Raw genomic sequence first — 25,183 nt, forward strand, 5'->3', positions numbered from 1 at the left:
CTCCATGACATCCCCATCTGTCTCCATGATGCCACCAATTCCTACTAGCCTCTGTTTGGCCTGTTTTAATGCTCTCTAGCTTTTACCGTTTAATTATCTATTCCAGACCCTCCAAGTGTCCCTATTTTCCAGGAATATCCCCAGATTTACAGATGCCGTCCCAGTTTCTGATTTGATCCTGGAATGTCCCACTTTTTCTTAGGATGCCCCTATTTTCATCAGAGAAATGTTGGAGGGTATGGAGTTATGCGACCCCCAAGCCAAGGAGATAAATAACACCTGAAGGCAATCCTGTTTAGCAGGGGTCAACAAACTTTTTCAGCAGGGGGCCAGTCAACTGTCCCTCAGACCTTGTGGGGGCCGGACTATATTTGGAAGGGGAAAAAATGAACAAATTCCTATACCCCACAAATAACCCAGAGATGCATTTTAAATAAAAGCACACATTCTACTCATGTAAAAACATGCTGATTCCTGGACCATCCATGGGCTGGATTTAGAAGGCAATTGGGCTGGATCCAGCCCCCGGGCCTTAGTTTGCCTTAGTTTGCCTACCCATGCTGTGTAGGGAAGGTTTGTAACGTTTTATTATTATTAGTATTTATATATGTTGGAAGCTGCCCAGAGTGGCTGGGGCAACCCAGGCAGGTGGGTGTGGTAATAATAATAATAATAATAATAATAATAATAATAATAATAATAATAATAATAATAGCATTGAACATCCTTAATTTCATCAGAGAAATGTTGGAGGGTATACTATTCTGACCGATTGTTTTAACATTGCAAACCAGCTTTGGTCCTGAATATAGAGTCTGCACGTGGTAAAGAGGGGCAGCTGGATCTTATGAAGATACCAAGTATAGTGTTGTGTTTTACAGCCTTTCTCTGGCAATAATAGTTTCTGGCCAAATGCCCCATTCTGGCAATATTGGGTGCAGCACCATCATATAGATCCATCAGCACATAGATCTGTGCTGGACTCAATTGCAAGTCGAGAGAGGAAGACAGCCTATGATAAGTTATTGTTACGATTACGGGGCTAGCTTTTGACCTGGAGCCTGTTACGGAATGTTGCAAAGTAATACAATAGTTTCTGGTTAACCATAGCACTGTTTTGGGATGTTCAGCTGCTCACACAACACAGCAGATAACCGGACTGCAGAAACCCCAGGTGGTATCTTTGCTTTATAGGCAATCAGCTATTGGCATCTTTCCACATTCAAATGGAAGGAAGAGGCGGGGGGGGGGCGGCGGTTTAAGAACTGCTATGAGATTTTTCTATTCTTCTAACTCAGCATGAAAAGCCTAGAATAGTCAACACACTTAAATCAGTTGGGGGTGGGGGGGGAGGGAGGGATGGATGGAAGGACCAGAATAATGGTTGCCAGATCGTAATTTTTAGAATGTTAGGCTATTGTGCAGCTGGAGATCTTTTTATTTTTATTTTACTTTAATGGAGCGGTGTTCCTCAAATCATATAAGGGGCTATTTGGCAGGCTTAGGAACCTCCAAAGCCTTCTACTCGCTTGAGCAATGGGAAGGCTTCTAAAGGAACTCAGGGATGTTTAAAAACCAAGCTCCTCAATTTACAGATCTCCATTAAAACTGGGGGCAATGGGGATGGAGCGGTCAGGAGCATCTGAGTTAATTTCCCAAGGTTAGACATGAAACAAGGAAGAAATGCTAACCTTGAGTTTTGAGTCTCCTGGCTGAAGAGGATTCGCAAGGCTCCGGGAAAATTGAGAACAGGCTTGCGTTGCTGGAAAAATGTCTGCTACTTTGCAGAAGATTTAATATCTCCTTCACCTCCAGTGTAAATTAGCTCTGGGCACCTCAGGTGCAGCCAAGGAAATGTTTTCTGGCACTGATTTGTTGTATGTTACATCTCTGTCCTGCTTGGAGGAAGACCAGAGCAGACAGATAAATCCATCATTTAAAAGCTTGTGGGAGAGTGAAAAATATGTTTTGCCTTCTCCTGTTTTATTGAGAAGAGTACAGTATTTTCAGGCTATATCTAGTGCCTTCGCCTGTAAATTCACTTGTGGCTCTAACACAGTGCTGGAGAACTTGTTGTTGTTGTTGTTGCTGCTGCTAGAATGCACCTCACATCAGCCCCAGTCAGGATGGCCAGTGGCCAGGGAGAAGAGTTGGAATCCTGCAACATATGGGATCCTCATAACAGAGGGTCCTGGTTGCACTCGGGACCCAAGACCTCACTTGACAGGGTTAAAATGGGGGGGGTAGGAGCAGGAAGTCCTGGCCATTCCCCTGGGATCACGCCAAGGGGTTTTTAGCCAATAGCCAGTAGGTGGCGTGATCCCAGGGGCTTTAAAAACGGCAGTGTGATGCAAGTGGGGCACTTGCTTCGCATCTGCTGAACACCCGCCCACCCTCCCTAGTTTAGATAGAGTCGCTTGGCCTTGCTTTGGTTTGGGTCACCTGTTTTGGAACAGGGGCTGGGTAGGGATTTTTTCCATTTGGCAGATTGGCATTACGCCATTTGGTATTCGCCTACCCCTTAGCAACTTGTCACAACTTGTGAGGTGGTGGTTAGGCATTGGCTCAGTTGGATTGTGGGGAGGGGAGGTGCGGCCATTACCTGCCCCTCCAGGAATCTGGGGGTCCTGGATCTCGTCCGAAGTCCGCTTGAGGGGCCATGCCAGGACCACAGGAACCCCAGGGTGAGCTTTGATTGGTCCTCTTTGACCTTGCTCCCTCGTTTGGTTTACCCCATTGGATGATCACCCTGAGAGGTGGAGTCAGTTATAGTGGGGAGTCAATGCCTAAGCCAATACCACTCACATGATTCTATTTCAATAAAGTTGTGGCCAAAATTTGCCCCAAAACTTAAACTAATATAAGGGTCCCTGTGTATTTTTGGGGGGTGGGTCTTGGGGCCTCAAGACGCAACTGGAAACTGAACGTATACAATCCCTGCTTCAGCAACAGCATAGACTACAGGTGAAACCATCTGGGAATCCATGCATGGTATTAGCCTCACTGGGTAGTGAGGCCTGTGGTGCTCCTAGTAGATTCTCCTGAGTGTTCAATTTTAATTTGAAACAAGCAAACAAGAACACAGTTTGGTGTTATAAAAATTTTAAGGTCTCAAATTTAGAATAAATATTCATAAATGCGCATGTATCTAAATATATGAACCATGTGTCTGAAATAGTACAGGAGAGCAATCCTGACGCCATTTTGACTCTCCGAATGACCTCAAATATTCCTCTGCAGTAAGGGAGGCAAATGGGGAAAGCCTTCCCATTGTCTTTTCGCTTACAAATCCTGTCTTAGGGGCATAATTGTGTATGAATAGGGTGAGCCTGTGACCTGGACTCAGGAACGAAAGTATTAATCATCACAAAAGAATGGCCAGGCTGCCCAGATAATGCAACCAGTGACCATTATTAGGTATCCTGGCAGGCAGGATTTCTGCTGTAGACTGCCTCCTTCTGTGATGTATATATGATATTTGGGGGGGTCTTGGGCTACAGGACGGGCAATTTCAGAAGTCTATATAAGGGCTTGCACACCATTGTTGTGGGTTTCTCCTGTTGCAACAGTTCTCATTGTTGTGGGGACCCTGTTGCAACAGTTTAATAAAGATCAGGCTTACGGATCGCTTTGCTTCTCAATATTCTCTGGTTGGCCTCTGTTATTTTCTCCTACTGATAGGGAACCCACTTAAGGACTCTATGTGGGCTCTGGGATATCCCATAAGGGAAAGGGAGCAGTTTTTTCTTATAACACTGCTTGGAATAAGAGATGAGTGAATCTGTCGGTTTTGTTTCTTGATTTACCAGTCTCAGGTTCAGTTCTGCACATGTGGATGTTAGGGACTGGCTGGGTAGGAGGAGCAGTAGAAGTCTCCTGACCAAGAGGCCTCCAGGGAAAGCACAGAGGGAGAGAATTTGGATCCTGGCTCCTGGTGGTGGGAAACCGGCCACATCCCAGAGGAGGGGAAGAGCTGGGATTTGCTGGAGGCTGAGAGAGCTTAGAGGAAGATGAAGAGGAGGAAACAGGCAGGTGCCCCAGTCCACAGGACTCAGACTTGGCAATGGCATTTGCAGGCCACCGCCGAACATGGCAACTAGTGCATGTTACCAAGCAGAGAGCCAGGAAAAAACAGAGAGGGGCTCTTTGGGCCCACTGTAGACAGAGGGAAGGGCCTGACAAACAGAGGGCTAGAGAGGGAAAGGTGGGTTACAAGCCAGTCTGGGCAACTGCTTTATCTAGACAAATGGAAGTTTCCCATATATTCTCTGTTCTGCTCCCTTAATAATGAAACTATCTGTAAGTTGGGACGTGGGTGGCGCTGTGGGTTAAACCACAGAGCCTAGGACTTGCTGACCAGAAGGTCGGTGGTTTGAATCCCCGCGACGGGGTGAGCTCCCGTTGCTCAGTCCCTGCTCCTGCCAACCTACCAGTTTGAAAGCACATCAAAGTGCAAGTAGATAAATAGGTACCGCTCCGGCGGGAAGGAAAACGGTGTTTCCATGCGCTGCTCTGGTTCGCCAGAAGTGGCTTAGTCATGCTGGCCACATGACCTGGAACTATATGCAGACAAACGCCAGCTCCCTCGGCCTATAGAGTGAGATGAGCGTGCAACCCCAGAGTCGGTCACGACCGGACCTAATGGTCAGGGGTCCCTTTTATCTGTTAAGTTAGTCGGTATTTCCCCGTCTTTCTCTGATCTGCGAATGACCTGTTCTCCTTGGACTCAGCTATACAGCTGGAAATAAAACATTTTAAATGTGTTTTAAGTGCAATATACAATGTGACACTAGATGAACCTTATGGAAAATTCAATGTATTTTTAAAAACACTTTTTTATATAAATCAATTTCAGAATGGTTTTTATATGTGTGTACAGTGGTACCTCAGGTTACATATGCTTCAGGTTACATATGCTTCAGGTTACAGACTCCGCTAACCCAGAAATATTACCTTGGCTTAAGAACTTTGTTTCAGGATGAGAACAGAAATTGTGCGGGGGCAGCTGGAGGCCCCATTAGCTAAAGTAGTGCTTCAGGTTAAGAACAATTTCAGGTTAAGAACAGACCTCCAGAACAAATTAAGTTCTTAACCTGAGGTACCACTGTCGATTCCACCCGGCTCCCTGACAGTGGATTCATTCCACTGCAATTTTTTTTTTTTTTTTTGCAAAGCATTTTCCCTAATTATAACACACACACACACTTGCCAATACAGGAATGCATACACACGCTTTACTCTAGCAGATGCATTTTTGCACATATTACTTGCCTCGAGTGCTGTGCTGCAAAATTCACAGAAGTGTGCATTTCAAAGGATGGCTCTCATAACGTTTGAAAATGTGAGTAAAGCAAGTTTGCTTTTAAATGTGAACTGAAACAAATTTATCCCCTGTCCTACTCAAACGTGTCTTTGTACTGGGTCAAAAGGAACCCTTGCTTCCCTGAGGATATGACCACATCTGGGGGAAAGGAAGCCTTGAAGCTTGAAGCTGGACATGATAGCTTTTTAGGGAGGGAGTTTGTGGTGTGGAGGCCTGCAGCTATGTTCTAAAATAGTCCACCCCGATGAAATCCGTGCCACTCACTTCTTTCTGGCTGTGTGGCTCGACCGTGGGAAAAGCCAGTGTGTTAGACCCCACCTATATGCTTGTGCAAGTCATACACAGTCTCCAGCTGTGTGGGATCACACCACGGGCAGAGGACTTCCATGTGGCTGTGGCTGCGTTCGAAGAGCACTGACATCAGTAGTCCATTGATACATTGCTAAGGCTTCATCATTGCCCTACAACTGTCAAGGCTGCCCCTGCTATCCTAATCGTGTCTCCAAAATGATTGGCATGCTGTTGCCATGTTTCTTCCTCTGCTACCAGATTTTCTCCCGAACGTTTGCTGGAATCTTAAGTTCTCTCTATAAAATTCAAAAGCAGCTTGACCTTTGCGTTTCCTGTTTTTGGCTTGCTCCAGTGAGGGCCCTGTCCAGAATCCACTGAAATGAGCGAAAAAGAAAAATAATAAAGCTCCCAGTGGGTTTCGTCGGATTCGAGCCAGGCTTTATATAATTTGAGGATGGATGTAAATTAAACCAAAGTGGTGATTGTTTGCATATGTGCGCATGGTACTTATTCTGAGAAGCTGTTTGAATAGAGTTGGGAAACGTCACTGCAACGCTGCCTTAGTGTCAGGGTCGCACGCACGGGTTCCCTGATTTAAGTGCCCTAGGTGTGCTGAGATCTGCCTACAAATCTCTTGCTTTTGTGCAGGGATGTCTGCATGGATCGTGTCATCCTGCAGCTTAGTCACTCCGTAGTATGCGGCGGAGCCATGTTGCTGGTCTGTTCTCGACAATGAAACAATAACAACAATTTATTTATTTATACCCCGCCCATCTGGCTGGGTTTCCCCAGCCACTCTGGGTGGCTTACAACAAAATACAGTAAAAATACAGTTAAACATCAAACGTTAAAAACTTCCCTAAACAGGGCTGTCTTCAAATGTCTGCTAAAAGTCAGATAGTTGTTTATTTCCTTGACATCTGATGGGAGGGCGTTCCACAGGGCGGGCGCCACTACCGAGAAGGCCCTTTGCCTGGTTCCCTGCAACCTCACTTCTCGCAGGGAGGGAACCGCCAGAAGGCCCTCGTAGCTGGACCTCAGAGTCTGGGCTGAACGATGGGGGTGGAGACACTGGGCCGAGGCTGTTCAGGGCTTTAAAAGTCAGCATCAACACTTTTAATTGTGCTTGGAAACGTACTGGGAAACTCTTGCTTCTTGACTGATGTGTCCTTTAAGCCTTCCATGACATTGCCCATTAATTTCAATTGAAGGAGCTGCTCTGTGCACGCAGAGGGATGTTCATGCACTGCGACTTCTCTTCATTGAAACAAATAGGTGGCCAGTCCAAGAAAGGGAGCTTGGGAGCTCCTACGCATACAACAAATCATTGGGAAGTGGTGGTGGTGGATGATGGTGTATGCAACATTTCAGAACAATTGCCCAAGTTTTTAAAAGACATCCCAGTGTATAAAGGCATTGGGCATCCAAATTCCAGAGATTTTCCTACTGCCTCTACCAGAGTTACTTTGTTTCCAGCTTATAATTCATTGCAGTTTGTTGTATACAATACAATCTAGAAATGGGAAAATCTCTCGCTTTCAGTTTCTCTTAGTTCATTTTTCCAGGCAATCTGATTTCGATATCAGTTTGCATTCCTCCCCCCCAAGTTCTCATGGATATTAATATGCATTTTCTTGCACTGTTTCCCCAATATTTGCACGCAATTTTGCCTAACACGTGGATTTTATTTACAATAAATTTGGGGAGCACAGCACTCAAAAAGGTGACGCAGCTTCAAGTATTCCTGGAGCAAGCTAGTCCTCTTTTAATCCCCTGGGAGTGGCCCGCTCCCAAGCCCGGTCGTGATTGGTCAATTGTGTGAGAGGGCTGAATCCACTCGCCGAGCGACAAGCTTAGTCCTAGCACATCCTTTGCTGCCCAGGAAGTGGCCGAAGAGGCGGGGCTTCTGCCACCAAAATTGTGACGGGCGCCCACAACGGCATCCACCACAGAGGGTCAGCAAATATATGAGCACTTTATTTGCATTTTCATACATATTCTTGGCTGGAGAACTGCTTTGCCTTGGTGCTCCTATTGTTCTGGAAAATGCGAATTGGCATACTGTTCACTCTCAGTGTGAACTGAACTGCTTTGAGTTTTTGTTTTAACAAGTTGTGTATGAATTTTATGAAATAAACAAATACAGTTGTACCTCGGCTCCTGAATGCCTTGCAAGTTGAACGTTCCGGCTCCCGAATGATCAAAAACCAGAAGTGAGTGTTCCGGTTTTTGAACGTTCTTTCGGAACCCGGACATCCGGAGGGACTTCCGATTGGCTGCAGGAGCTTTCTGCAGCCAATCACAAGCCACGCTTTGGAAATCAAAACGTTTCGGAAGTCACACTGAAGAGCCAGCGTGGTGTAGTAGTTAAGAGCGGTGGACTCGCAATCTGGTGAACCGGGTTCGATTCCCCGCTCCTCCACATGCAGCTGCTGGGTGACCTTGGGCCAGTCACACTTCTCTGAAGTCTCTCAGCCCCACTCCCCTCACAGAGTGTTTGTTGTGGGGGAGGAAGGGAAAGGAGAATGTTAGCCACTTTGAGACTGCTTAGGGTAGTGATAAAATGGGATATCAAATCCAAACTCTTCTCTTCTTCTTCTTCAAATGGACTTCCAGAATGGATTATGTTCGACTTCCGAGGTACAACTGTACTCAAATTTCTCCCCCATGCCTAGCTATAGGACAAAAAGAGAGAGTTCTGTAAAGTGGCGCTTCTGGCAGAACAAAATATACTCTTTCCTTCCTTTTTTTCTCACACACTTCTCCCCAAACTATCCACACACCTGCACTCCCCAGCCATATCCTCACTATTGCCACACAATTCACTGGGGGGAGAGAAGTGCCCCTCTTATTCAAGTCATTCATCACAATTCGCTCATTCCTAGCATGTTTGGGAAACTTGAACATGGTTTAGATGCTTAACCTGGAGGCACTTGTGCGCTCTTGTAAAGGAAACAAAGCAAAGACATTTCAGACTAAGGTTCGGAGTGCTCTGAAAGTTCTTGGCTATAATGCTATCTTGTCATCTGCCGCTATCTGAGCCCTGCAAGAATACAGAGCCCTTGTGAAGTCAAAGAGAGTGGTAAACCCTTTTGGCACAGGCCAAAGGTTCATGCACTGTGGACTTTGCTTAATGCACCCAGTGTCAGCCTTTAAATGATACCTGTCAACTGAGCACATCTCAAAGGGCAGAGTATGCTCTTCTCTTTGAACTGCTTTTCACCCTCTCGAGCAGCTCATGTGAAATGTGAAGTGCCAAAGGGGCTCCAAAAAGCTTTTTCAAAAATTGCAGGAAAGTTGTTATTTCTTTTTTAAAGGGTCGAGATCCCAAGGGAAGGAATGTAGCGCTGTTGACATCAATGCAAGCATGCCACTGGAGAAGACTCATAATACTTGGCAGTCCTTTGTATGATGCTGGATCAATTATTTTTGTCTATGTGAAAGTTTGCTTGGTCTCCGGTACACACATGTCTCGAAAGGATCTTTCCCCTTTTGACCTTTCAAGGGGAGATTCACACTGGAGCCTTCTGGGTGGGCAAGTGATTGCTGAATCGTCACTCTATTGTGTGCCCTGATTGATCTTCAAGGCATGATGTGCGGAGTGAAGAAATTCACCAGCTTAATGGCGATATGTAACCACCTTTCCCTTTGCATATATATCCCGTTACTCTTCCCTGATCACATCTAGACTTCGTTATCTCTCGCCGCTTCAATTTCTAAAGTTCATTGTCATCTCTTTGTGGCAGAGGCCTGCCTTTTCCTGATGTTACTCTATAAAGCACCAGGAACATGGATGGCACAAGACAACCTACTTCGTCAACATTGTCATTTGCAACTGAGCGGTCAAATGAGTCTCTATAGCCAGGGCTTCTTTTTTCATCCAGAACTCGACTGAACTCAAGTTCTAGCACCTCTCAGTAGGGTGCCATTGTCGAGGGAGGTGTTCATGGTTTCCGGCACCTCTTTTTCTAGAAAAATAGCCTTGGTCATACCCATAAACCGACTTAGAAAACATGTCTAGTTTCCCTGAAGTCAACATCTACCCACTGACTGCTGCAATTTGGCTGTGAACCACCACTTAATCAAAATAAAAACAACAACCCAATAACCCCCCCCCAAAAAAAAACACATTTTAAAAGGGCATGGGATCCTCACAACATTTAAAGTAAGACAATTAGCAAACCTGGACAGAAGCCGCTTGTTGGAAAGACCATGATCTCAGAAATGTCTGTGGCAACCTTTATTGGCATCCAAATTGGCCGGGTGGAATATTACTTAATTATCCTCGAAGTTCTACCTTCACTTTTCGCCAAGACCTGCAACTTGTGAACTGCCTTGAGACCTGTGGGTTTAGGGTGGTATATAAATTAAATAAACTGGTCAGTGAGGTCATTCATAATTCTTTTTTTTTTTAAAAAAAACAACCCAACTCTCCCCCCACCACCACAGATGGAGGTCTGGGCTTGAAGGATAGGAAGACACAGTTAGATCTGTCCACTGAGCTGAAGTCCAGATTGGTGTACATCTAATTTCTGTGAGTGCACCCAGTTTCTGCCATCCAATTCCTGTTCAGATCAGAAGGTGCCTCCCAAAATCTGCAAAGAGCAGATGAAAAAAGCAGTTGGGGGATTTGCCACAAGAACATTTCAAATGTTTAGAGAATCTGCTGCTGGGTCTTACCTGATTATCTCTCCTCACCCAATATTTCACTTTAACCTACTCTCATGCCAAATCCCCCCAGTCGCTTTTTGAACTTGGAGGTGAGTGAAGAGAAATTTGAGGGAATCTTGAGCAGAGCAACTTCCAAAGAGAAAAAACGGGGAGATAAATATATATGTTCACAGAACGTGTGCTTTTATACCCCTTTGGATCCTAGCTTTTGGATATTCTGCAGATCACACTGGTATGTGGGGCTACCTTTGAAGGTGACCCGGAAACTACTACTAATCCAGAATGTGGCAGCTAGACTGGTGACTGGGAGCGGCCACTGAGACCACATAACACTGGTCTTGAAATACCTACATTGGCTCCCAGTACGTTTCCAAGCACAATTCAAAGTGTTGGTGCTGACCTTTAAAGCCCTAAATGGCCTCGGTCCAGTATATATGAAGGAGCGTCTCCACCCCCATCATTCTACCCGGACACTGAGGTCCAGCGCCAAGGGCCTTCTAGCGGTTCCTTCACTGCAAGAAGCCAAGTTACAGGCAACCAGGCAGAGGGCCTTCTCGGTAGTGGCACTCGCCCTGTGGAACGCCCTCCCACCAGATGTCAAAGAGAACAACTACCAGACTTTTAGAAGACATCTGAAGGCAGCCCTGTTTAGGGAAGCTTTTAATGTTTGATGCATTACTGTATTTTAATATTTTGTCGGAAGGCGCCCAGAGTGGCTGGGGATGCCCAGCCAGATGGGCGGGGCATAAATAATAAATTATTGTTATTATTGTTATTAGTAATATGTTGGTAAATAAATGTTGATATGTTTATAAAGTATGCTTTCGTACCAGGCCAAGCAAAGCTCTAGTCTAGCTTGGGTGAGGGCCATTTAATGAATGAATAGCACATCATTTCCTGTAGTAATAAGAATAGGAATGTAATTAAAATTGTGTGTTCTAAATATTTGCTTGTGGTTGGTGAAAAATATGTAATTTTACTGCCTGGGAAACTGTTGGAATAGCTGTTTCACTCCGGATAATGTTCAGTCCCCAAGGGGGAAAAAATAACTAGGCACAGACCTGAAAAGTTTACATATGCACCTTTGATTAGACCTATTGGTTTTACAGGGATCACAATGCATGCAATTTTGGTTCATTCTGGCGCAACACGCCAAGGAGAACTTCCTAGCAGATTTGTCCTCTCAGCATGCACAAAGCAAGACACTTTGTTCTTTGCCAGATCAGGGACGAAACTGGCGTGCTATGGAAAGGATTGATTATCACTTTAAAGCAATTAGATGTCACAAGAGAACAGAAAAGTATGAAACATTTATATGCAGGAATCTGCCCTGGAACGGAGATGAAACGCTCCCTTCAAACACAGCCTTTGCCCAATGTGTCAAATGTGCAAGACTGCGGCTTGGTTTTCATCATCGCAGAGAGTGACTCTTTAACAACCTTCTTAATGAGAGAGTGGAATAGATTGTGGCTGGCATGGTTTAGGAAAGACTTGAGGGGTGGTGTACTGTACTTAGATCCAGCCTTCTGAATATCAAGAGAGAGATGGGGAGGGGGTACTTTTTGTCTGAGCATGAGCAAAGATGTAGCCCAGAAGGGAGGGAGGAGCAGATTGTAGAAGTGTACTGGGCATTTAGGGGCATCCCTGTGCCCCATTCTCACAGCAATTTCTGAGCTGGTGAAATATCGCTGCTGAGACATGAAGCTACGATTTACTGAAATCCAAATTCGGATGACAATTTTCTGTTTCACATGACTCAGTTGGCAGAACATGAGATGGGGTATGAGCCCTGTGTTGGCCAAAAGTGTCCTGCATTGCAGTTGTTTCCACTAGATGAACCTTGTGGTCCCTTCCAACTTTACAATTCTATGGTTCCCTTCCTTCAATCCCTCTACTGTGTGAGTGTCTGGAGGCGGTTGGAGGATGGATGGCAACTAACAGATTTAGGCTGAATTCTGACAAGACAGAAGTACTGTTTTTTGGGGACAGGGGTGGGTGGGGGTGGAGGTCTCCCTGGTCCTGGATTGGGTAACCGTGCCCCTGAAGGACCAGGTGCGCAGCCTGGGAGTCATTTTGGACCAGCAGCTGTCCATGGAGGTGCAGGTCAATTCTGTGTCCAGGGCAGCTGTTTACCAGCTCCATCTGGTACGCAGGCTGAGACCCTACCTGCCCGCAGACTGTCTCGCCAGAGTGGTGCACGCTCTAGTTATCTCTCGCTTGGACTACTGCAATGTGTTCTAGGTGGGGCTACCTTTGAAGGTGACCCAGAAACTGCAACTAATCCAAAACACAGCAGCTATACTGGTGACTGGGAGAGGCCGCCAAGACCATATAACACCGGTCCTGAAAGATCTACATTGGCTCCCAGTACGTTTCCGAGCACAGTTCAAAGTGTTGGTGCTGACCTTTAAAGCCCTAAACAGCCTCAGCCCAGTATACCTGAAGGAGCGTCTCTACCCCCATCGTTCAGCCCAGACACATAGATCCAGCTCCGAGGGCCTTCTGGTGGTTCCCTCCTGCGAGAAGTGAGGTTACAGGGAACCAGGCAGAGGGCCTTCTCAGTAGTGGCACCCGCCCTGCGACATCCCATCAGATGTCAAGGAAATACAACAACTATCTGATTTTTAGAACACAATCCTGTTTAGGGAATTTTAAAAAATGTTTAATGTTTTATAGTGTTTTTAATATTCTGTTGGGAGCCACCCAGAGTGGCTGGGGAATCCCAGCCAGATGAGTGGGCTATAAATAAATTACTACTACTACTACTACTACTACACTACCTTCAAGTGAAACCATAAGTCCAGCTAGCTCAGTATCATTTACAGAGGTCTTCCAGTATTTCACTCAAGTGTCACTCAGCAATTGAACTGAACACACCATTTGTGCTTATATTCATAATACTGACGATATCTTGCCATCAGTCTTTTAAGTTTGCCTACTCTGCTTTCATTTAGGATGGCCGACTTTCCGATGAGCCCCAGCTCCTGAGATGTTGATACCGGCTGGATTTCGAGAAGACAGTATAAGATTGCACTGTTAGATAAATAATGAAAGATTGCACTGTTGAAATCATGAAATTAAGGGATGTGCCTGTTACATACTTTCAAGTTAAAGATCTGGAAGTAGGGGTGAGGGAGGAATTTGATTCAGCTTGTATTTAAATCTGAATCTTTCAAATTTGCTCATTCCAAATAGATGAACCAAAGCATATCTTTCTGTTGAAATTCACACTCAACCGAATTTTGTAATGCAATTCGCCAACCAACCAATGTTTACAGAAGTGAATGTATTACGTAAAAGTGTACATAACTATAAAGATATCCATGGAAAGAAGATACCAAAATGCATATGACAGAAATTGCTTGTAAACATGTGTACGTTAGTCAAAAATGTGTTTATTAGCATAAATTTGCACTAAAATGCTGCTGATTTTTTTTAAAAAAATCACAAATTGCTGCAGAAAATGGATCACTGAAATTTAGATTGGCAAAATGGGCAGATCTTTCCATCTCCTTCTGGAAGTGATCAAAAATTACTCTCTGTGTTCGTAGCTACAGTATTTGGGCGCATTAATTTATCTGCAAAGCAACCGAGATCATGACACTTTCGTGAAAATAAAATTAAAAGACAGAGGAAACTGCTAGGATTATGACAGAACTGCTTGAATGGTTCAGGAACAGAAAGCATAAGATGGCCTTTACTGTAGGGTTAACCAGAGCGCCTAACGCTTTTGTTTGTGTGCGTATACTGAGAGGGAGTGGTGAGTTATATTAAAAGGTTTTTATGTTTAATCAAAGCAGACAGTTGGGTAATTAAAGCTATTAAAATTGATAGGGCACTAGGCCTAGATAAATTACATCCTAGCGTTCAGGCAGTTAGGAGGGCCTCTGGCAATTATTTGGGTGGGAAGAGGAAAGTGTAGAACAGAATTCGAAGCGCAGATAAGCGCCAAAGTACATGTTCAGATATATCACACAAAGCACTTAATTTATAGTTGCTGTTTTTTTAAAAAAAAGTAGCGGTGGAGGACGATGGTATATCCCCCAAAGGAAGGAGCATAAAAAACTGAAAGCCTTTCCCCACCCCACAGTTTATTATCGAAATTACATAGCACCCTCAGCGGAGATGATGCTTGAAACTAGCATAAGGGTGGGGAAGACATATTGCTGCCCTGAGGTCTTACAATCCCAAGGTTTTTTTTTAAAAAAGAAATCAAAAGAAGAAGAGAAGGAAGGAGAGATGATAGGGACAAAGGAGGAAGATAAACAGGTTTAGGCTTTGGGCCAAACCATGTAGCGTATTTTTCGTCCCATAGGACGCTCCGTCCCATAGGACGCACCTAGTTTTTTGGGGGGGAAATAAAGGAAAAAAATTTCCCCTTTATTTACCCCCCGAAAGCAGGTCGGGGAAACCGAACCAGGTCAAGGAACAGCGGGATGGCGGCGCTGCGTCTCCCTGCTGTCCCCCGAGCTTGTGGGGCTGGCCGATGTTTGCCCGGCGCGAGGGGCGCTCTGCTTCAGGGCGTCCCGCCCGCCGGGCAGCAGGCTGCTATCCGCAGCCTAGACATCCCTGCGGGACCTCCTACAGGGCTGCCTAGGCTGCGGATGTCTTCCTGAAGCCTGGAGAGCGAGAGGGGTCGGTGCGCACCGACACCTCTCGCTCTCCAAGCTTCAGCGAAAGCCTGCATTCGCCCCATAGGACACACCCAGATTTCCCCTTCATTTTTGGAGGGGAAAAGTGCGTCCTATAGGGCGAAAAATAGGGTACATGTTTGGTTATAAAGTGGGTCATGTTTTTCTTCTTTCTTTCTTTCTTTCTTTCTTTCTTTCTTTCTTTCTTTCTTTCTTTCTTTTATTGGAGCAGGTTGGGAATAGTTGCGAAACCCTCCACAGACTTACAGTAGTACCTCGGGTTACATACGCTTCAGGTTACATACGCTTCAGGTTACAGACTCTGCTAACCCAGAAATAGTGCTTCAGATTAAGAACTTTGCTTCAGGATGAGAACAGAAATCGTGCTCCCGCGGCGCGGCGGCAGCAGGAGGCCCCATTAGCTAAAGTGGTGCTTCAGGTTAAGAACAGTTTCAAATTAAGTACGGACCTCCGGAACAAATTAAGTACTTGACCCGAGGTACCACTGTACTTCACTGTGCTCAACTGCTTTTATGTGTGTTTTCCCCAGCCCAGTTCACTGAGCTGGGCTGCCTCTCTGTGTGGGTGAATGTCTTTCAGCAATCAAGTTTGGACAGGCAGGGCAGGAAAGGGCTTCACTCTCATGCCTTCTGCGCTTCTTCTAGTATGAAAAATTCACCCCACCCCTGCTGAATAGCTGAAAAAGCTGTGTAATAAACACATTCACCTGTCTGGCTTGGGCCTCGGTGAGAGCTATGGGGACAGCAATTTTGTAAGGTACGTTCTGGTTACAATCCCCGTACTGCAAGTAACTGGAATGGGAATCAAAATGGAAGTTCCGCATGAGCATAGGAGCAAACTCCTTGGCCCCAGGGGTCTTTGGCCCCCCAATAAAATATCTGAAGGGGCCAGACCCGCCTCCCAAATTGATGGGCATTGCCATTCAAATGGTGTGCATGCGCCGTATCATGTGATTGATTATGTGGGGCGAGGCTTACCTGAACCCCCCCATATTTTATTCATGTTGGCACCCCTACGCACAAGAAGTATACTGCTATATTATCCAGCAGTGACTCACAGATAAGTCACACTAAGCAGAGGCCCGCAACAATGTTAATTAAAGGTTTCCCACTTGAAAAGATAGCTTGTTCTGCTGCTTTCTGATGAATGTGGATGTGAAATTAATGAAGACTAGTTTATTAGTTGCCTCTTTAATAGCCTTGGGACAACGGGTGGCGCTGTCATCTAAACCGCAGAGCCTAGGGCTTGCCAATCAGAAGGTCAGCGGTTTGAATCCCCGCAGTGGGGTGAGCTTCCGTTGCTTGGTCCCTGCTCCTGCCAACCTAGCAGTTCGAAAGCATGTCAAGTGCAATTAGATAAATAGATACCACTCCAGCGGGAAGGTAAACGGTATTTCCGTGCGCTGCTCTGGTTTGCCAGAAGCAGCTTAGTCATGATGGCCACATGACCCGGAAGCTGTCTGCGGTAAAGAGAGATGAGCGCCGCAACCCCAGAGTCATCTGCGACTGGACTTAACAGTCAGGTCCCTTTAACAGCCTATATTATCCTGTGAACTGCCCTGAGATGATGATGATGATATTGTAATTGCCTTTGGGTCAGTCTTTTTTCTGGGCGGAGGTGCTAATTATTGATTTCCTCTCACCCACCACTGCTTTTAACTAGGGACATGGTGGCTGCAGTGAAGTAGCAACCATTTTTTTAAAAAGTCTGTGTGCCTCCTTCGATGCAACTGGTCCTGAGAAATAGAAGATGCTAAAACATGCTTTAGCATTAGCCAGGCCATATTCATTGCTGCTCTCAATTAATCCAGTCATAAAAGGTAAAGGTACCCCTGCCCGTATGGGCCAGTCGTGTCTGACTCTAGGGTTGTGCGCTCATCTCACTTAAGAGGCCGGGAGCCAGCGCTGTCCGAAGACACTTCTGGGTCACGTGGCCAGAGTGACGAAGCTGCTCTGACGAGCCAGCACCAGCGCAGCACACGGAAACACCGTTTACCTTCCCGCTATAAAGCGGTACCTATTTATCTACTTGCACTTAAGGGTGCTTTCGAACTGCTAGGTGGGCAGGAGCTGGGACTGAAAGACGTGAGCTCACCCCGCCACGGGGATTCGAACCGCCGACCATGCGATCGGCAAGTCCTAGGCACTGAGGTTTTACCCACAGCGCTACCCGCGTCCCTAATCCAGTCATATTAAAAAGCAAATTGGCACCCAAAGTAACTCAACACAAACAGCCAAATGGCAAGGACTCTTTCCCCCAAGCTTCTGTTCTCCGGTAAACACTGAGATCTACGTAGAAACCAGGAATGGCTCCCTGGACTTCAGGCTGTGGCCAGAAGGTATTTTTAGATACAATTATTCAGAAGTGGTGGCTCAAGTTCATGTTGAGGCAAGTCACGGAGGAACCACGCGGAGGCTGACAAGCCCAGTTGACTTGGCGTGGGATGCAAACTCCGTCAGGTGCTAAATGCTAGCAACCTTTTATGAACCACCATGAGCTGTGAGAGTGTAAACAGACTGCTGACAGACACAGATGTAATTTTTGAGATTATTCCTGTTTTAAATTTCCTAAAGCAGTGTTCATGCCACAGTAGGACTTTTAGGTCTTATGAGAGAAAGATCTCCCTGAGATACGGTTACATTCTGCAACATTCCTTTTAAACTTAATGGATTCCCCACCCCCAGAAAGTGCAATTCTGGATTAAATGGGAGGGGTGTGGGTTGGCATGGCAATGACATCATGTAGATGCTGAAAGAAAACATGAATGCATAAGGAAGAATGGCTGAATCTGTCGATTTCAGTTTCCCAGTGTCAGGGAACTGCCATCAGAGGGAAGAGGAGAGGAAAGTTGATCCAGTGATGCAGGGGAGGGAACTAGCAAGGAGAGAGAGAGGGTTCCCACAGGGGAAAGAAATCCAGGGGACACCAGGGAGAAAGGGGAAGCCGGGAGCAAGGCGGAGGGAAGGCTCAGAGACTCTTCCAGTGAAATCAGCGGAGAGAGCACAGGACCTCCGCTTGGCATGCCCACGCTGCGCAGAAGGCTTCCACGCAGGGAATCTAGGCGGAGACTTGGAGTCAAACAACTCCTATGTTGGCGCAAATTTAGGTCCCGCCCACTGACGGATTCTGCCAGTGACTAAGACAGTCGCGTTTCAAAGGCTGTCAACCGGGGAAAGTTTTAGCTACACGGCTAGCTTGGAGCAGTTTGCAGTTTACGCACAAGCAACCCCAATTCCCATTACAGCCAGTTTCCCAATCCAAAATTCATTTTTCTAGCTTTCCACATTAGTTCATGGATTTCTTTAAAAAGAAGTTCCAATTGAAATTTATCAGGTTAGTCTTAATTTATCCTAATATAGACATTTCTGTATGCAATTTTGCCTAATAGATACAGTTTTGCCAAGCAATTTCCCTGAATATGATGCTTTGCTTGGTATGTTATTTTCACTGATGTATGCATGCCTATGCACACTTTATTTCAGTTTATCCTGCCCCCTTTTTACACAATAGTTGGCTGGAGCACTGGATTGCAAATAAATAAATAAATGAATGAAAACAACAACAACAACAACAACAACAACAACAACAACAACAACAACAACAACAACAACAACAACAATATATTTATACCCCGCCCATCTGGCTGAGTTACCCCAACCACTCTGGGTGGCTCCCAACAGAATATTAAAAATGCAATAAAGCATCAAACATTAAAACTTCCCTAAACAGGACTGCCTTCAGATGTCTTCTAAAAGTCACATAGTTGTTTATTTCCATTACATCTGATGGGAGGGTGTTCCACAGGGCAGGTGCCACTACCGAAAAGGCCCTCTGCCTGGTTCCCTGTAACCTCACTTCTCTCAGTGAGGAAACCGCCAGAAGGCCCTCAGAGCTGGACCTCAGTGTCTGGGCTGAACGATGGGGGTGGAAACACTCCTTCAGGTTTACTGGGCCGAGGCTGTTTAGGGCTTTAAAGGCCAGCGCCAACACTTTGAATTGTGCTCGGAAATGTACTGGGAGCCAATGTAGGTCTTTCAGGACCGGTGTTATGTGGTCTCGACGGCCGCTCCCAGCCACCAGTCTAGCTGCCGCAAAATTCAGAGACGTGCGGATTTTAAAGACTGGCTGAGTTTTGATTCATTTAATTGTTTTCAGAAAGTATGAATTTGGGGTGTTTGCCTTTCAGTTGAACTGAACTGAATTCCTCCCCCGGCCCTATTGCATGAGGAGCACTGAGCCTACAATAAGCAGCCCTCTGGAGTGCTCTCAGTTGCAAATCCCACTCTCCCCATAGCTCCTCACTTCTCTCTCTCTCTCTCTGCTTTTGCTGGAGTTTCTATACAGCAGCAGAAGCTGCCAGTGTGCATGGCCTCCTCGTGTAGCTCACTCATATGACGGTGCCAGCTGGAGAGCCCTGCTGACTTTTTGCTGACACACCAGAAATATATATGTTAGGAGGCTTTCACTATTATTATCACATTATAGCTCTCTCTGGCTTTCTTGCAGAATGGTAAACAATAGCAGGGCTTCTTGGAGGTCATGAATCCATAAATACACACACCTCTGTGTGTGGTCTTTGCCAACAACCCTTGAGAGAGAGAAAGAAAGAAAGAAAGAAAGAAAGAAAGAAAGAAAGAAAGAAAGAAAGAAAGAAAGAAAGAAAGATGAGTAAATGCGAATCCAAGCAACATGTGGACATGTTTTGACACCATGACCTGTCGATATCCTGTTTACCATAATTTCCTAGAGTCGCACATTGGAATTCTGCTACTGACTGCGTTAAGAGAACATCCATTGTGCGGTGTAGGGTGTTTTTGGAGACATTTGAGTCAGTTTGGCATAACTTTCTCTCTTTTTTTTCTCCACTGAGGAATGCATGTGGAAAATGTTAGTCTGGAATGCAAAAATCCATACGTATTTTGCAGGAACACTCGAGAACTGGGGACTTGCTTTCTGCCGACTCCTGTTCATGGATATTCTCTGAGCGAGGGGGAAAAAAACCCCATCTACAAATGAAATTCTTTCTTTATTCTGACATAATGCTTTGTAAGCAGATTCCTCGACATGCTTTCTTGTGCGGAGGAAAACTGCTCCATATAGGAACCGGCTCTTTGGGAGAAAGCAGATGTAAGAGTTTAACAGCCGTTGCTGCAGGTTTATTTCTGGAGAGGGGATGTAGTTCTGTAGCAAGGCACATACTTTGGCAGTGCAGCTGCCAGTCAGTGTAAACACTACTAAGCTAGATGGGCCAAGAGTTGGATATGGCAGGAGGCAACTTCCTGTGCTCCGTTTGTGTTATAAGCCTGGTTTTTCATTGCACTGACCTGATTGCAGCAAGTGGGATGTTTGATCAGCTCCTGTCACTCCTTCCCTTCTTTCTGTGCAGGCTTCACCAACCTGGTCTCTCCAGATGTTGTGGACTACAAAGCCCATGCTGTCTGAGGCTGATGGGAGTATTCCATAACTCCCCCTGTATTTTATTTTTTTAAGCTTTAGGAAATATGGTTTATTCACCTACCGTATTTTTCGCCCTATAGGGCGCACCGGCCCATAGGGCACACCTAGGTTTTTTTTGGGGGGGGGGAAATAAAGGGGAAAAAATTATTCCCCCCCCAGGCACGGGGCTGGGGCGGGGAAAGCCTGAGCTTCCCCCGACCCCAGCCCCCAGAACAGGCTGCTATCCGCAAGCCTGGGGAGCCCGGCGGGAACTCCCGTGGGCTCCCAAGGCTTGCGGAGAGTTGTCCGAAGCCCGGGGTGCGCTCCGCTGCGCTCCCCGGGTTTCGGGCTGTAGGCTGCTGTCCGCAAACCTTGGGAGCCCAGTGGGAACTCCCGCTGGGCTCCCCAGACTTGCGGATATCTGCCCGAAGCCCGGGGCGCACTGCTCATTGCGCCCCAGGCTTTGGGATGCAGGCTGCTATCCGCAAGCCTTGGGAGCCTAGGCGGTCAAATATCACCACAGGGGAAAGGGCTGGATTTAACCTTGGGTCTTCCAGATGTGGACCCCTGGCATAGAAAAGCAATGCTATGTGGTGTTTCTTGTACAGTGGTACCTCGGGTTACATATGCTTCAGTTTACATACGCTTCAGGTTACAGACTCTGCTAACCCAGAAATAGTACAGTGGTGCCCCGCGAGACAAATGCCTCGCAAGACGGAAAACTCGCTAGACGAAAGAGTTTTCCGTTTTGGAGGTGCTTCGCAAAACGAATTTCCTATGGGCTTGCTTCGCAGGACGACAATGTCTTGCGAGTTCCTGCTGGTTTTTTCCCCCCTCCCCCCTTTTTCTAAGCCGCTAAGCCGCTTATCAGCTGATCCGATCAGCAGATAAGCCGCTAAAAGCCGCTAATAGTGCTAATAGCGCTAATCCGCTAATCCTTCAATGGGCTTGCTTCGCAAGACGAAAAAACTGCTAGACAAAGAGAATCACAGAACGGATTCTTTTCGTCTTGCGAGGCACCACTGTACTTCGGGTTAAGAATTTTGCTTCAGGATGAGAACAGAAATTGTGCTTTGGCAGCGCGGCAGCAGCGGGAGGCCCCATTAGCTAAAGTGGTGCTTCAGGTTAAGAACAGTTTCAGGTTAAGAACAGACCCCCAGAACGAATTAAATACTTAACCCGAGGTACCACTGTACTAGGTAAAAGGTAAAGGACCCCTGGACAGTTAAGTCCAGTCAAAGGCGACTAGGAGGTTGAGACACTCATCTCACTTTTCAGGCCGAGGGAGCCGGTCTTTGTCCACAGACTGCTTTCTGGGTCATGTGGCCAGCATGACTAAACCGCTTCTGGCGCAACAGAACACCATGACGGAAACCAGAGCGCACGGAAACGCCATTTACTGCAGTGGTACCTATTTATTCACTTGCACTGGTGTGCTTTTGAACTGCTAGGTTGGCAGGAACTGGGACAGAGCAACGGGAGCTCACTCTGTCGTGGGGATTCAAACTGCCAATCTTCTGATTGGCGAGCCCAAGAGGCTCAGTGGTTTAGACCACAGCGCAACCCGCATACTAGAAAATGATAGGTATGGTGTTTCTAAGACAGGTGTGGGGAAACTGTGACCCTCCTACAGCTCCCATCATCCCTCACCATTGACTTTGCTGGCTGGGACTGATGGGAGTTGGAGTCCAAGAACAACTAGAGACTCATAGGTTCCCCACCTCAGCCACAGTCTAAGTCAGGGGTCTGCAACCCGCGGCTCCGGAGCCGCATGTGGCTCTTTTACACCTTTGCCGCGGCTCCGGGGCGGATACTAGCAAGGGGAGGAGGCGCATTGTGTGCCCCGACACTCCCCACTGTGGCGGGCGCTGTACTGGCTGTGACGTCGCATGGGGGCGATACGTGCAGGACGCACCGTCCCGACATCACCTTCCCGCCCGCTGTCAGATCGCGGCTCCGGAGATATATTTGTTTTAAATGTCGCAATGGTTTTGCGGCTCCCAGTTTTTTTTCTTCGGAAATGGGTCCAAGTGGCTCTTTTTGTCTTAAAGGTTGCAGACCCCTGGTCTAAGTGAATGAAAACACTAACACCAGAACGTGTGTAATGATTTGATCATTGTAGTGACAAGAAAGCACTCGAGTCTCTCTTTTTTACAGCACTCTGGTTTGGGACTCCTGGCTAAACCTGAGCTCAGCAGCTGTCTTTATATATATCACACATTTTGGCTGCATCATCTCTGTTTGTTTGTTTGTTTCTGTGCTTTGCGGCTGCTGCCCTGTCCGTAATTCTAATGCAATTTCTAGCATTTCGTATGTTTTTATGGCTGGCTCTAAGAACAACAACAGCTTCATCTCCAGACCCAAGCTAAACAAACCGGGCTGGAAAAGTTCAAAACCAAACACTTTGCTCCTGTTGATGAACTGGAGGCTTAAAAAATAAAATAAAATCCTACTTAAGCTTGTAAATCAAAAAAGGCATTCGCCTGCTTCTTAGAAGAAAGCAAAACAAACCACACTTCAGATCCTTAGAGGGCCACCAATGGCTCGGATGCCGAAACAGCTACAGATCGAAAGGACTGTTACCGATACAAGAAAGGAAAAGAAGTTTTGCTGCGGCAGCTCTTAACGCAGAGGTGTAAGAGGAGGTGCGGCTGTAAACAGCTGCTCTGGTGGCATGTAAGCTCCACATTCCCTCTGCCAGGAGACAGAAGCCTGGTTTGGTTTCTCCCAACGCAGGCTGTTAACTTCTCATCCTTCTCCATCAGTTTCAACCTTAAGGATGGGCTTTCAGTTTCAAGCTTTCAATTTCCATTGCTTTCTCTTTTTTCCAGCCTTAGATTCACTTCTCCACACTTCCGGGCAAACACAACACTTCTCCCCACCCTTGGGAAGACAACATTGTTGTTCAGTTAGCTGCTGCTTTTTAAAAGTCCTCACAAACATCCACCAGCACGTTAGTGTGAATTTCACACAATACACGCATGCTTGCATGTAATTTTGCCTAACGCACACACACTCTTGCCAAGCAATTGTTCCTAATAAAATGCATTGGTTTTCACTGATAATAGATGGATTTTTAGGCACACTTTACCTCAGGATATGCATTTTTGTATACGTTCTTTGGCTGCAGAACTGCACTGCAAAATCTGGAGGTGTGCACATTGCGAAGGATGGCCAGGTTTTGGTTCAAATTTGACAAATTCTCCTTTAAAGGTAAACTGAATCCAATTCTTCCCCATCCAAAGCAAGAGAAGGCATGAATTACCCCACACAGAAATTGTTTTCTTTCTCTTTCACCCCTCTCTCCTCACTTCTCACCGAGTTTTAAAGCCTATGGTTTCCTCACAACTTCACCACTACTTGGACTGACACTGGTGTGTGGAGAAGCCTTGTATATGGGACTGTTTATTATTAGGGGTGTTAATAGTTGCTGCGCTGAGGAGATGTGCTTGGAGGTCTAGCCTCAGTGCCCAAGAGCTTACAGAAGTTGGGCCAATGGAAGGTATCAGCTTACCTGTTTTGTGGCTCTCATTCTCCTGGATCAACGTCATCAACAGGTGGAGTGGGCAACTGGTTCAGCACTGAAGGTCATGTCAGAAGTATATCACTGAGTTTTGGATGGCCCATCACAGCTGATTGATGTAATTTAGATGCCTGTGGGCTGGCACAGTCCTCCTCAGTTTGTGTACCAGAGTGCTGTAGTGAGAACAGCTGTTGTAATAAGCAAGCAAGCAAGCAAAATAAACTGAGGTTCCTTTAAGTCCAAGCACAAACACCCAGAGGAGGATGCCTGCTGCAGCTCTGTATGATTTATCTTTCGGGTCTCGCCTCCTCCTCTCCCTCCTCAGCAACCTCCGCTGCATGGGATCGATTCTTCTGCATGTCTGGCTCATTCAATTGCTCACGATGTCAGCAGGGTAGAATCACAGAATCATAGAGTTGGAAGAGACCACAAGGGCCATCGAGTCCAACCCCCTGCCAAGCAGGAAACGCCATCAGAGCACTCCTGACATATGGTTGTCAAGCCTCTGCTTAAAGACCTCCAAAGTAGGAGACTCCACCACACTCCTTGGCAGCAAATTCCACTGTCGAACAGCTCTTACTGTCAGGAAGTTCTTCCTAATGTTTAGGTGGAATCTTCTTTCTTGTAGTTTGGATCCATTGCTCCGTGTCCGCTTCTCTGGAGCAGCAGAAAACAACCTTTCTCCCTCCTCTATGTGACATCCTTTTATATATTTGAACATGGCTATCATATCACCCCTTAACCTCCTCTTCTCCAGGCTAAACATGCCCAGCTCCCTTAGCCGTTCCTCATAAGGCATCGTTTCCAGGCCTTTGACCATTTTGGTTGCCCTCCTCTGGACACATTCCAGTTTGTCAGTGTCCTTCTTGAATTGTGGTGCCCAGAACTGGACACAGTACTCCAGGTGAGGTCTGACCAGAGCAGAATACAGTGGCCCTCGGAAGATAATGCCTGTTATTCTTTCTTTTGGGGCCAATAGAAACACAATTAGAAAAGGATTATGGAAGATTGCTCCAATATATGATTAAAGCGGTGAGATTGCTCGATGCACTAAGATGGAAAGACACAACCCTACCCCACTGTAGAAGAATGGCTGATAAAACTATTGAACTTGGCTGAGGTGGCAGAGTTAACATGTTTAATTAGAGAACATTCACAACTGACATTTGTTAAGGGTTGGGAATTTCTTACCAACTTTTTTGCATGAAAGAGAAAATGATCTTGTAATATCTGGATTTGAAGACTGAAAAAATACTGGGTTCTAGAATGGTTGGATCTTATGGAGTG

General features: G+C 46.2%; 1 long non-coding RNA gene across 1 annotated transcript; it reads right to left on the reverse strand.

Annotated features, from left to right (window-relative positions):
- Positions 1-6,441: 6,441 nt before the first annotated feature.
- On the reverse strand, positions 6,442-24,287 carry LOC308580257. The gene is made up of 3 exons (XR_014004757.1): positions 23,888-24,287; positions 9,798-9,956; positions 6,442-8,289 (listed from the first exon to the last, which is right to left on the reverse strand). It is a non-coding gene; the product is annotated as an uncharacterized lncRNA (long non-coding RNA).
- Between the last annotated feature and the right edge of the window lie 896 nt (positions 24,288-25,183).

The sequence above is a fragment of the Podarcis bocagei genome (genome assembly GCF_964188305.1).
Source record: "Podarcis bocagei genome assembly, chromosome: 2".
Classification (NCBI taxonomy): Eukaryota; Metazoa; Chordata; class Lepidosauria; order Squamata; family Lacertidae; genus Podarcis; species Podarcis bocagei.